Below are 12,415 nucleotides of genomic sequence, written 5' to 3'. Positions count from 1 at the left end.
TAGCTGTAGGAGAGAATGCAGGCAGAAGCCCAGCAGAAGAGTGGGGCTATCCTGTTTATTGCACTCGGTGTAGCATGTATGGTTACCTGCCCTATGGACAGGTGGTGTATGTGTGCATTTGGTGCAAGGAATTCCTGGCCCTTAGAGACGGAGTGCAGGCTTTGGAAGCAAGGATAGCAGAATTGGAGGAGCTGAGGGAGGCAGAGAAGGACGTAGATGAGGCTTTCCGGGGCACTGTAGCATTGTCCCACCTCCGGTCAGATAGCCCTGCGCTGTTAAGGAGGATGAAAGGCTCAGAGAAGGAGAGCAGTCAACGGGAGCAGCAGGAAACCTTCCCACAGTTGGGATCCTCCTTCCAGATGTTGGGGTATCCTCTCACACTGAGGTTACCTCTCCTGGGGAGGGAACTCAAGTCAGTAGGAAAAGGCAACTGTTAGTAATGGGAGATTCGATCATTAGAAATGTAGATAGCTGGGTTTGCGATGACTGGGAGAACTGTATGGTGACTTGCCTGCCTGGTGCAAAGGTTGCGGATCTCTCAAGGCATCTATATAGACTTATGTGTAGTGCTGGGGAGAAGCCATTGGTCATGGTACATGTAGGTACCAATGACATAGGGAAGGGTAGCAGAGGTGTCCTGGAGGACAAATTTAGGCTGCTAGGAAAGAGACTGAAATCCAGGACCTCTATGGTGGCATTCTCAGAAATGCTTCCAGTTCCACGTGCAGGGCCAGGTAGGCAGGCAGAGCTTCAGAGTCTCAATGCGTGGATGAGACAATGGTGTAGGGAGGAGGGGTTTAGCTTTATAAAGAACTGGGGAAACTTTTGGGATAGGGGGAGCCTATACAGGAAAGATGGACTCCACCTAAACCAAAGTGGATCCAGACTGCTGGCACTTAACAGTAAAAAGGTTACAGAGCAGTTTTTAAACTAAGAGATGGGGGGAAAGCCAATTGGTGCAGAGGAGCATGTGGATCGGACAGAGACATCTCTTAGAGGAGAGTCTATTGATAGAGATTCTCTAGGTTTTAGTCAGAAGGAGAGGATGGAAGAGGATAAAGTATGGGCCAGATCAGACAAAAAACACACACAAAAAAGAATCTGACACATCAGAAAAGGGCATACAAATAAACAGTGACAAGTTTTTAAAGTGCTTGTACACAAATGCTAGAAGTCTAAAAAATAAGATGAGTGAACTTGAGTGCCTTGTGTTAAAGGAGGATACTGATATAATCACAGAAATCTGGTGGAGTGAGAACAATCAATGGGACACAATCATTCTGGGGTACAAAATGTATCAGAAGGACAGAACAGGTTGTGTGGGTGGGTGAGTGGCACTATATGTGAAAGAAAATGTAGAATCAAATGAAGTAAAAATCTTAAATGAATCAACATGTTCCATAGAATCGTTATGGATAGTAATTCCCTGCTCTAATAAGAATATAACAGTAGGGATCTATTATCGACCACTTGACCAGGACAGTAATACTGACTATGAAATGCTAAGGGAGATTAGAGAGGCTATCCAAAAAAAGAACTCAATAATAGTGGGGGATTTCAACTGTCCCCATATTGACTGGGTACATGTCACCTCAGGATGAGATGCAGAGACAAATTTTTTTGATACCGTAAACGACTGTTTCTTGGAGCAGCTGGTACAGGAACCCACAAGGAGAGATTCAGTTCTTGATTTAGTCCTGAATGGCGCACAGGATCTGGTCCAAGAGGTAACTATAGCAGGACCGCTTGGAAATAGTGACCATAATAATAATAACATTTAACATTCCTGTGGTGGGAAGAACACCTCAGCAGCCCAACACTGTGGCATTTAATTACAAAAAGGGGAACTATGCAAAAATGAGGTTAGTTAAACAGAAATTAAAAGATACAGTGACTAAAGTAAAATCCCTGCAAGATGCATGGACACTTTTCAAAGTCACCATAACAGAGGCCCAATTTAAATGTATACCCCAAATTAAAAAACATAGTAGAAGAACTAAAAAAGAGCCACCGTGGCTTAACAACCATGTAAAAGAAGCAGTGAGAGATAAAAAGACATCTTTTAAAAAAATGGAAGTCAGATCCTACTGAGGTAAATAGAAAGGAGCATAAACACTGCCAAATCAAGTGTAAAAATGTAATAAGAAATGCCAAAAAGGAGTTTGAAGAACAGCTAGCCAAAAACTCAAAAGGTAATAATAAAATGGTTTTTAAGTACATCAGAAGCAGGAAGCCTGCTAAAGAACCAGTGGGTCCCCTGGAAGATCAAGATACAAAAGGAGCACTTAAGATGATAAAGTCATTGTGGAGAAACTAAATGAATTCTTTGCTTCAGTCTTCATGGCTGAGGATGTAAAGGAGATTCCTAAACTTGACCCTTCTTTTGTAGGTGACAAATCTGAGGACTTGTCACAGATTGAAGTGCCATTAGAGGAGGTTTTGGAATTAATTGATAAACTTAACAGTAACAAGTCACTGGGACCAGATGGCATTCACCCAAGAGTTCTGAAAGAACTCAAATGTGAAATTGCAGAACTGTTAACTGTGGTTTGTAACCTATCCTTTAAATCAGCTTCTGTACCCAGCGACTGAAAGATAGCTAATGTAACGCCAATATTTAGTTTAGTTTGCAGATGATACTAAACTGCTCAACGTAGTTAAGAACAAAGCGGACTGTGAAGAACCTCAAAAAGATCTCACCAAACTAAGTGATTGGGCAACAAATTGGCAAATGAAATTTAATGTGGATAAATGTAAAGTAATGCATATTGGAAAAAATAACCCCAACTTATACATATAATATGATGGGGGCTAATTTAGCTACAGCTATTCAGGAAACAGATATTGGAGTCATCGTGGATAGTTCTCTGAAGACGTCCACACAGTGTGTAGCGGCAGTCAAAAAAGCAAACAGGATGTTAGGAATCATTAAAAAAGGGATAGAGAATAAGACGGAGAATATCTTATTGCCCTTATATAAATCCATGGTACGTCCACATCTTGAATACTGCGTACAGATGTGGTGCCCTCATCTCAAAAAAGATATACTGGCATTAGAAAAGATTCAGAGAAGGGCAGCTAAAACAAATAGGGGTTTGGAACGGGTCCCATATAAGAAGAGATTAAAGAGACTGGGACTTTTCACCTTGGAAAAGAGGAGACTAAAGGGAGTATGATAGAGGTCTATAAAATCATGAGTGGTGTGGAGAAAGTGAATAAGGAAAAGTTATTTACTTGTTCCCATAATATAAGAACTAGGGCCCACCAAATGAAAGTAATGGGTGGCAGGTTTAAAACAAATGAAAGGAAGTTCTTCTTCACACAGCGCGTAGTCAATCTGTGGAACTCCTTGCCTGAGGAGGTTGTGAAGTCTAGGACTATAACAGGGTTTAAAAGAGAACTAAATTGATGGAGGTTAAGTCCATTAATGGCTGTTAGCCAGTATGGATAAGGAATGGTGTGCCTAGCCTCTGTTTGTCAGAGGGTGGAGATGGATGGCAGGAGAGAGATTGCTTGATCATTATCGGTTTGATTCATTCCCTCTGGGACACCTGGCATTGGCCACTGTCAGCAGACAGGGTACTAGGCTGGATGGACCTTTGGTCTGACCCAGTATGGCCATTCTTATGTTCTTATGAGTCTTTAAAATATATAAACATGAGTCAATAAAATAGTGTGAAGTTGATTTTAAAGATTAATAATTTATAAGACAAGAAAAGACTGTCTAGTCTGACCTGTATAACACAGAGCAAGGGACTTTCCTGAGATAATTTGTTTGAACTACAGCATAAGTTTTAAAAAAGCATCCAATCTTGTTACTGTCACTATTAAAAGTTCGCTTCTGGTTTGCCTTTCCTTTAGATATGAATCTACTTTGTGTTGTATCACTTTAGTATGGTGTGTTTATTAGAACATTTGATTTACATAAATACAATTAAACACTTAGTTTTTACATTGATAATTATGGTCTCTTTCAAATTGGTTGTCAATCTTATTTGTTTATATTTTTATAATTCTATGTACAGGCTGCTGCGTTGCCCCACTGTCTTTGCTCGTCAGGCTTCCACTGCTGCACCAGGCAGCCTCGCTGCCTATATGCTCACTGGACTCCTGCTGCAGCGCCCAGTAGCCTCACTGCCTTTGCACACCAGGCTGTCAGTGCTGTACTGAGCAGCCCTGCTACCTCTGCATGCTGGGTTCCCGCTACAGAGCCTGGCTCCTGCTGCCACTCCAGGCAGCCCTGTAGCCTCTGCGTCGGGCTTTTGCTGCTGCACTTGGGGCTGCCACAGCCTTGCCAGGAAGCCCCTCTGCCATGCATGGAGCTGCCACAGGTGTGCGTGGGGCTCCCGCAACCCTGCTGGGAAGCCCTGCTGCAGCGCATGGGACTCCTGCTGCCCTGGCGCTAGCCCTCCACTGGGACTCTTCTCCAGGAACATACATGGTCCTGCTAGAGCATGGATGTTGCTGGAACAGAGAGTCCCAGTTGAGAGAGTTTCAACTTGTGTCATACCCTTTCCCCACTGTCTTCTTCTCTCTACTCACCCATCCCAGCCAAATCCCTAAACCCAAATGTAGCAAATGACATTTGGGGAAAAAAAACTCTTCTCAAATTTTCACTGTATGCCAGATTGTGAAGTCTGGACATACAAAAGGTACTTAATTAAAAGCACTACATTTGAGAATAAAAATGTCAGTTATAGGTTTTTTGCTATACCCTACAGTTTGTCAGAGATTTATTTGCATAAACTTTGTAGTAAGGGCAAGTCAGTTGTCCTGTTGAATACAACATTAAACTTTATAGAATACATGATGCAGCTCTTCTTATTTTAAATATGCTATTAAACCTTCATAAATTAATCATTCCAGATTACTTAAACTCAGTGAAACAAAGACATTATTTTAAAATAATCAGAGCAGTTTAGTGTACTCATAATAAAGTTCACTGCTTGCAGAAAAAGGGAACACTAATTCATTTTATGTGATTTTCATAAGACATGTTTATGAAATTTTCACTACAGGCAGTCCCCGGGTTACATGGATCCGACTTACATAGGATCCCTACTTACAAACGGGGTGAGGCAACCCTGCACTAGCTGCTTCCCCCCAGCACACCAGGGAGACACGAAGCTAGCGCCCCGCCCCCCCCCAGCACACCAGGGAGACACGAAGCTAGTGCCCCCACAGCAGACCAGGGAGACGCGGAGCGGCTTTTCTCAGCAGACACCTCAGCTTGAGAATAAAGGACTGAGGGAAGTGAGGTGTGGGAGAATAAAACTGAGCTCTGGAGAAATGTTTGGCTAGAGTTTCCCCTACAATATGTACCAGTTCCGACTTACATACAAATTCAACTTAAGAACAAACCTACAGTCCCTATCTTGTACGTAACCCGGGGACTGCCTGTATATGTTTATCTTAAGATATGTTTCCAAATATTTTAGGCATATCAAAGGATTCTATATCTTAGTAAGATTCTGATTTTGGTGGAGGGTTCTCTTAGTACTAGCTCATCAATTAGTCAGAAGTAAAAGGGAAACTCATTTGTCCAGCTATCTGGAAAAAAAGGAATGTTGTTTCTTTAAGGGCTCTCTCACACAGGGAGTTGGTATGTATGAAAGGAAAGCAGGGATGACAGAAAGGACAGGAAGACTTTGGAAGCAAGTTTTTGTACTATAGTAATTTAAAATTAAAATGAGTATTTTAGATAATGGTGCTCTTTTGACTAATTTATTTAAAAAACTGTGTGACGATCCAAGCATTTAAGACTAAAGCTGAATACCCATATTATGCATCATGGATTTTTAGAGACATGATTCAGCAACAAACTAATGAAATATTTACAGCAAATTTTAAACTAGGGTCCTCTAGATATAGTAATGCACAACTGTTTTTGTTAAATCATTTTGTAACCACTTGATGGCTCTTTCAGAGGTTTAATGTTATGCTAATAGATCTAGCAAACTGAAAACTCTCAGGCTATGTCTAGACTGCAGGCTTCTTTTGGAAAAAGCTTTTCTAGAAGAGATCTTCAGAAAAAACTTCTTCAGAAAGAGAACGACTACACTGCCAAATCACATCGAAAAAGCGATCTGTTTTTTCGAAAGATAGTGTCCACACTGAATGGAAGCTATCTCACATGTAAGCTGTGATTACTATAGGTGAAATGGCCACCAGGTCATCTGTGCTTTTTCCTCTTTCCTCTTCATGCGAAAGAACTTCCTCTTCCCCGTCCACACATGCCTGTTTCCAAAAGAGCTCTTTTGGAAAAAGTCTTCTTTTTGGTAAAGAGGTTTACCAATGTCAGAAAAAAAACCCTGTTCTTTCGATTTTTTTTCGAAAGAACATGATTGCAGTGTGGACATAGGTGAAGGTTTTTTGGAAAAAAGTGGCTTTTTTTCGAAAAAACTTCCCCTGAGTCTAGACTGTCGCCATGTTCTTTCAAAATTAAATCAAAAGAATGTGGTGATTTTTTCAACTGCGGTAAACCTCATTTTACGAGGAAGAACGCCTTTTTTCAAAAATGCTATTTTGAAAAAAGGCGTTCTTGAATGCAAACAGAGCTTTTTCTAAAGAGAGCATCCAGACTGCCTGGCTTTTTCGATAGAAGTGGTTGCAGTCTACATGCTGTCTTCGAAAGCGGCTTTTTTGAAATATTCTATAGAAAGAGGCTTGTAGTGTAGACGTAGCCTAAGGTGCCACAGGATTACTTACCGTTTTTAAAGCAAGCTGAAAGGCTTTTTACTTTTAAGTTAACATCCACTTGGGAGGAGAAAGTCACTAGTCTGCAAGCTGCAACAGCCTACTATAGGAACCTTCAGAAATGGTAAGAAAAAGGATAGGCTGAGAGAAGGGTAGAGCACTATGACCCAAGGGAGGCAATTGCCTCCTCTGGGTTCTTAAACCTGTGGCCCATGATTCTATGCATTATGCATCTTACCAAATTAAAATGGTTAGAACTAAATCTCAGGCCACTTCTCCACTTACTGGAGGATAGACGCTCTGGTGATTGATCGTCTGGGGTTCAATTTAGCAGGTCTAGTAAAGACCCGTTAAATTGAACACTGAGGGTGCTCTCGTCAATGCTGGTACTGCTCACTCTCACAAGGAGTAAGGGAAGTCGATGGGAACGTTTCTTCCCTTGACCTCCCACTGTGGAGATGGCGCCAAAGTCGTTATTTATGTAGCTGGAGTTGTGTACCTTAAGCCAACCTTTCAGGTATAGTGTAGACCTGGCTCCAGAGAATCAAACTTTGCTAATGAAAGAATCTTTCACATCATGTTCTTGCTCCATTTAATATTCAAAATGTCGCATTACTGCCTTAGTAGCAATAGCCAGGACTCGACAAATAATGTCCCCAGACATGATACTTCTGGAAGAGCTGTTGCAGAGCAATCTGTGCATGCGCAAAATGCAGAACGGCACGAAATCGCACGGCTGGTGAGCCCTGGCAATAGCTATTGTTTCAGCATTGAAAAAAATGTCAGCAATGACAAGAGACTTTGTGCTCCCAAAAACAAACTTTGCTTTTATCTTTAATTTTGTGCTAACACTTCAACAAAATGTTTTATTCCCTTGGTTTGGCTGCCTCAGATGAACAGCAAAATTCAAGAGGTACCATGATTGATTGGTAACATTCACCAAAATTTGTACTTTTAGTTTTATCTCCTTTTAGTTTCAGCAATAAACAAGAAAATTGATTACTGTTATTTGAATTACAGAGGCACTCACGGGCTTCAATCAGGAGTGTGGCCTTCACTGTTCTGATTGGGATTTTTTTAATTATGCATCTATTGAGCAGTCTTAAGTCTCAAAGACTGGAGCAGCAATATAGAAGAGAGAGAATCATTTGTCTTCAGATCTTTTAGAACGCATATTTGGATATATTATGATCATAATTGCAGTCTAAGAGCAACAGATAATGGTCCATTCTAGGGAGGTCATTTAGGTTAAGCTTAGAGATCTGGACGGACTTATTAGCATATATGAGTTTTTATAACAGGTTTCTGGAACTTTGGGGTTATTCAGCATAAGAATACAAGAGCTGTGATACTGGGTCAGACCATTGACCAGCTTGCCCAATAGCCTGTCTCTGACAATGCCCCCTACCAGAGTTTCAGGGGCAGTGTACAGAACACAGCAATTATGGAAGGATCCCTCCTGTCTCCCTTTCCCAGCTTGTGGTAGTCAGAGATTTAAGGTCGCCCCTATAATAATTTCAGCTTCTCTTCCCAAATTCTCTATCCAATTTTCTTAGTTGTGCTCCTTTTCCTTAGGCTAGGGTGGAGGTGCTTAGCATTCCAATACCTAATTGTGGCACTGCTCCATGGATGAGTTGGCACTGGAAGCATTGTGACTGATGCTGCCTTGTCAACACCCTTCCTCACCTGTGCAGAAGTGCTGTTTGCATTATTGCAGGGAATCTCAAGTATTTTAAAGCAGTTATACTAGGTTTTCAATTAGTTTAACTGGAAATAGAGAAACAAGTATGGTCGCCCAAAAAGTTTCATTATTGGTGGAAAAAGATAAGAACATAACATAAGAACATAAGAATGGCCGTACTGGGTCAGACCAAACGTCCATCTAGCCCAGTATCCTGTCTGTCAACAGTGGCCAGTGCCTGGTGCCCCAGAGGAGGTGGACCGAAGACAATGATCGAGCAATTTGTCTCCTGCAATCCTTCTCCAGCCTTTGACAAACAGAGGCCTTCTCCTTACCCTCTGGCTAATAGCCTTTTATGGACCTAACCTCCATGGCTTTATCTAGTTCTTTTTTAAACTCTGTTATAGTCCTAGCCTTCCCAGCCTCCTCTGGCAAGGAGTTCCACAGGTTGACTGTGCACTGTGTAAAGAAGAACTTTCTTTTATAAGTTTTAAACCTGCTACCCATTAATTTTATTTGGTGTCCTCTAGTTCTTATATTACGGGAACAAGTAAATAACTTTTCTTTATTCACCCTCTCCACGCCATTCATGATTTTATAGACCTCTATTATATCCCCCCTCAGTCTCCTTTTTTCTAAACTAAAAAGTCCCAGTCTATTTAGCATCTCCTCATATGGGACCTATTTCAAACCCTTACTCATTTTAGTTGCTCTTCTCTGAACCTTTTCTAACGCCAAAATATCTTTTTTGAGATGGGAGACCACATCTGTACGCAGTATTCATGATGTGGGCGTACTATAGTTTTATATAGGGGCAGTAAGATATTCTTCGTCTTATTTTCTATCCCTTTTTAAATAATTCCTAGTATCCTATTTGCTTTTTTGACTGCTGCTGCACACTAGGTGGACGTTTTCAGAGAACTATTCACGATAACTCCAAGATCTCTTTCCTGGTTAATTGTAGCTAAATTAGCCCCCATCATATTGTATGTATAGTTGGGGTTATTTTTTCCAATGTGCATTACTTTACACTTGTCCACATTAAATTTCTTTTGCGTTTTTGTTGCCCAATCACTCAGTTTGGTGAGATCTTTTTGAAGTTCTTCACAGTCTGCTTTGGTCTTGACTATCTTGAACAGTTTAGTATTGTCCACAAACTTTGCCACCTCACTGCTTACCCCTTTCTCTAGATCATTTATGACTAAGTTGAATAGGATTGGTCCTAGGACTGACCCTTGGGGAACACCACTAGTTACCCCTCTCCATTCTGAAAATTAACCATTTATTCCTACCCCTTGTTTCCTGTCTTTTAACCAGTTCTCAATCCATGAAAGGATCTTCCCTTTTATCCCATGACAACTTAATTTACATAGGAGCCTTAGGTGAAGGACCTTGTCAAAGGATTTCTGGAAATCTAAGTATACTATATCTACTGGATCCCCCTTGTCCCCATGTTTGTTGACCCCTTCAAAAAACTCTAATGGTATTTCTACACTACCACCCTAGTTCGAACTAGGGTGGTAATGTAGGCAACCGGAGTTGCAAATGAAGCCCGGGTGCCGCCATTTTTAAATGTCCGCTAGTGCGGACTCCGTGCCCCGCGGCTACACGCGGCATGGACTAGGTAGTTCGGATTAGGTGGCGCCCGGCAATATGGAAATGAAGCCCAGGAAATTAAAATCCCGGGCTTCATTTGCAACTCCGGTTGCCTACATTATCACCCTAGTTCGAACTAGGGTGGTAGTGTAGACATACCCTAATAGATTAGTAAGACATGATTTCCTATGCGGACTATGTTATTTCAGAATAGCACTAGTTATTTTAAAATACTGTTGCAGTGTAGACGTACCCTGACTCTGCATCAACAAGAAGCATAACATTTGCTTGCAAGAAAAGCGTAGTACTATGGGAGCCCATTTTATACATGATTGTGAGTGGGAGGGGAAGAGGAAGGGGAGCTCTGCTGCTTGAAGAAAGTAGCAGCCTCCTCTCCCCATGTGGCAATTAAAATGTTATACCACCATATTTAATATATCATTTACAGCAGTATTTTTTTAGAATTGTGACTTTCCCTTCAAGACTTACTCTGAGAGATAAGATGACTGCCTGCTGACTTCCAATGGTGCTTGTCTGCTTGAGAGGCAATTTGATTATATTTCAGTGGCAATCTCGAGGGATTTCTGAAATCTGGAAACCAACAAAAGCACATTGACTTATGTAGCAATTATCAGAGTGAATCTAATGCTTCTTTCACAGTGTATTCACCTCTGTAGTCAGGCAGAGTCATTCCTTTGTGGGCTCATGTAGCCGTTCTCTAACATACTTGGCAATGATATGTCCCACCATTTGAATTACCGAGACTAGAGGGCAGGGGACTGGACGCGATGACCTCTCAAGGTCCCATCTAGTTCTATGAGATAAGTATAGGTATGTCCCACCAAGCCACTGCATCTGGCCCGCAGATGTTGCAAGGAGCCTCAGGCAGACTCCCTGCTTGCCTTGCCCACCTGCATGCCACATAGAAATGCTGGGCAGTTTCACTTTAAAATTTGTGAGCCCAGAGTGAAGGGGGGAAGCTTTAGGAGCTGCTCCCACTCCCAGCACAATCTCACTGGTCAGTTTTTGGCCAGAAACTGGCCAATGGGAGCTGCCTGTTTCAATAATAGGCAGTCAAGAAGAACCACAACCCTCTCCCCTCCACAGCTTGTGGTTATTCACTGAGCACATGGCTGCAGCCTGTGCGGGGACAGGGCAGGCAGGGAGGCTCCTTCAGGAAAGTGCTGGGCTGCTGGCTGGTAAGTCTCCTGGCCAAAGCCGGCCTCTGGCACCCCAGCCTCTCCCTCCCCCAAACTTCTGCCCCCCACTCCTACCTCCTACTCCACATACCCATATACTCTGACCCCATCCTGCACCCATACCGCCACCTAGATCTGGCACCCTAATCCCCTGCCCCAGATCACAGTCCTCTCCTGCCCTAGCTCATAACTCACAACCCAAACCCCTGCCCCTCAATCCCCGGCATCCCCTCCTGTACTCCAATTCCTTAGGGCCCTAGGGAATTGGAGTACAGGACACAGCATCTTCAGGAACATGGCAAAACAGCTGTTGTGGGCTGCTGACCAACCTTCATGAAGCGGTGAGCAATAGGCTGTATGGCTGACCAACAATGGTCAATGGAGCCATGTAGATTAGGGTTGTAGGCAAAGGGAAATGAAGTGGCGATTTAAATAATAGCTGCTTCATTTAAATTAAAATGGCTGCCGCACTGTGCCGATCAGCTGTTTGGCGGCACAGCGCTGTAATCTGGATGCTCCGCAGTCAACATCAAAGGCATTTGTTGACCTCCCCGTTGTGCCTTGTGGGATGAGGTTTACTGGGGAGGTCGACAAATGCCTTTAATGTTGACCATGGAGTGTCCAGACTACAGCGCTGTGCCACCAAACAGCTAATCGGCACAGTGAGGCAGCCATTTTAATTTAAATGAAGCATTTTCCTTTGCCGAGTAAACAAATCTACATGGCTCTGTCGACAGAGCCATGTAGTCTAGACGTGCCCTGGGCTACTGAGAACAACTGAACTGCCTTACCATGTCCTAGGTAGCAAACTCAGGTGACACTCTTGAATCTGTGCTGTGGCATGTTTTAGCTGTATTTCCATACACAGTGTGAAAAAAATAACACAGCTTGTGACATGGCAATGATGCACAGTTTTACAAGTACAATATTTGATACCTTCATTTATAAGATTGAAAGGGGGTTGCCAAAGTCATAATTTTCCTAGGGGACCAAAAACCTTTGGGCCCTCCATGATTGGGCCTTCTATACAGACCAGACTTCTGTTGATTTCAATGGGAGGAAGGCTGGGTAAGGATTTGGCCCTAGCTGAACTGGAAATTTTTAGAAATACTTGTTTACTCAATATATCCCATTATGACTCTTGTTTAAAGTCTGCTAAATTGGTATGGAATAAGGCTATTACTACATCTTAACCAGTGAAATAACCTGCCAGGAAACCATTTGACTTACTATTATCACAATG

At 42.4% G+C, this 12,415-nt stretch overlaps 1 long non-coding RNA gene across 1 annotated transcript in view; it reads right to left on the bottom strand.

Moving 5' to 3' along the window:
* Positions 1-10,321: 10,321 nt before the first annotated feature.
* Positions 10,322-12,415, bottom strand: part of LOC102458596 (uncharacterized) — a 110,830-nt gene continuing 108,736 nt past the window's right edge. Inside the window, exon 4 of the long non-coding RNA XR_012906565.1 lies at positions 10,322-10,564. This is a non-coding gene — a long non-coding RNA (uncharacterized LOC102458596). The remainder of the gene's footprint in view (positions 10,565-12,415) is intronic.

This window comes from Pelodiscus sinensis, chromosome 11 (genome assembly GCF_049634645.1).
Source record: "Pelodiscus sinensis isolate JC-2024 chromosome 11, ASM4963464v1, whole genome shotgun sequence".
Lineage (NCBI taxonomy): Eukaryota > Metazoa > Chordata > Testudines > Trionychidae > Pelodiscus > Pelodiscus sinensis.
Note: the sequence above shows the minus strand (reverse complement) of the source record. Positions and strands in the feature narration are given on the sequence as shown.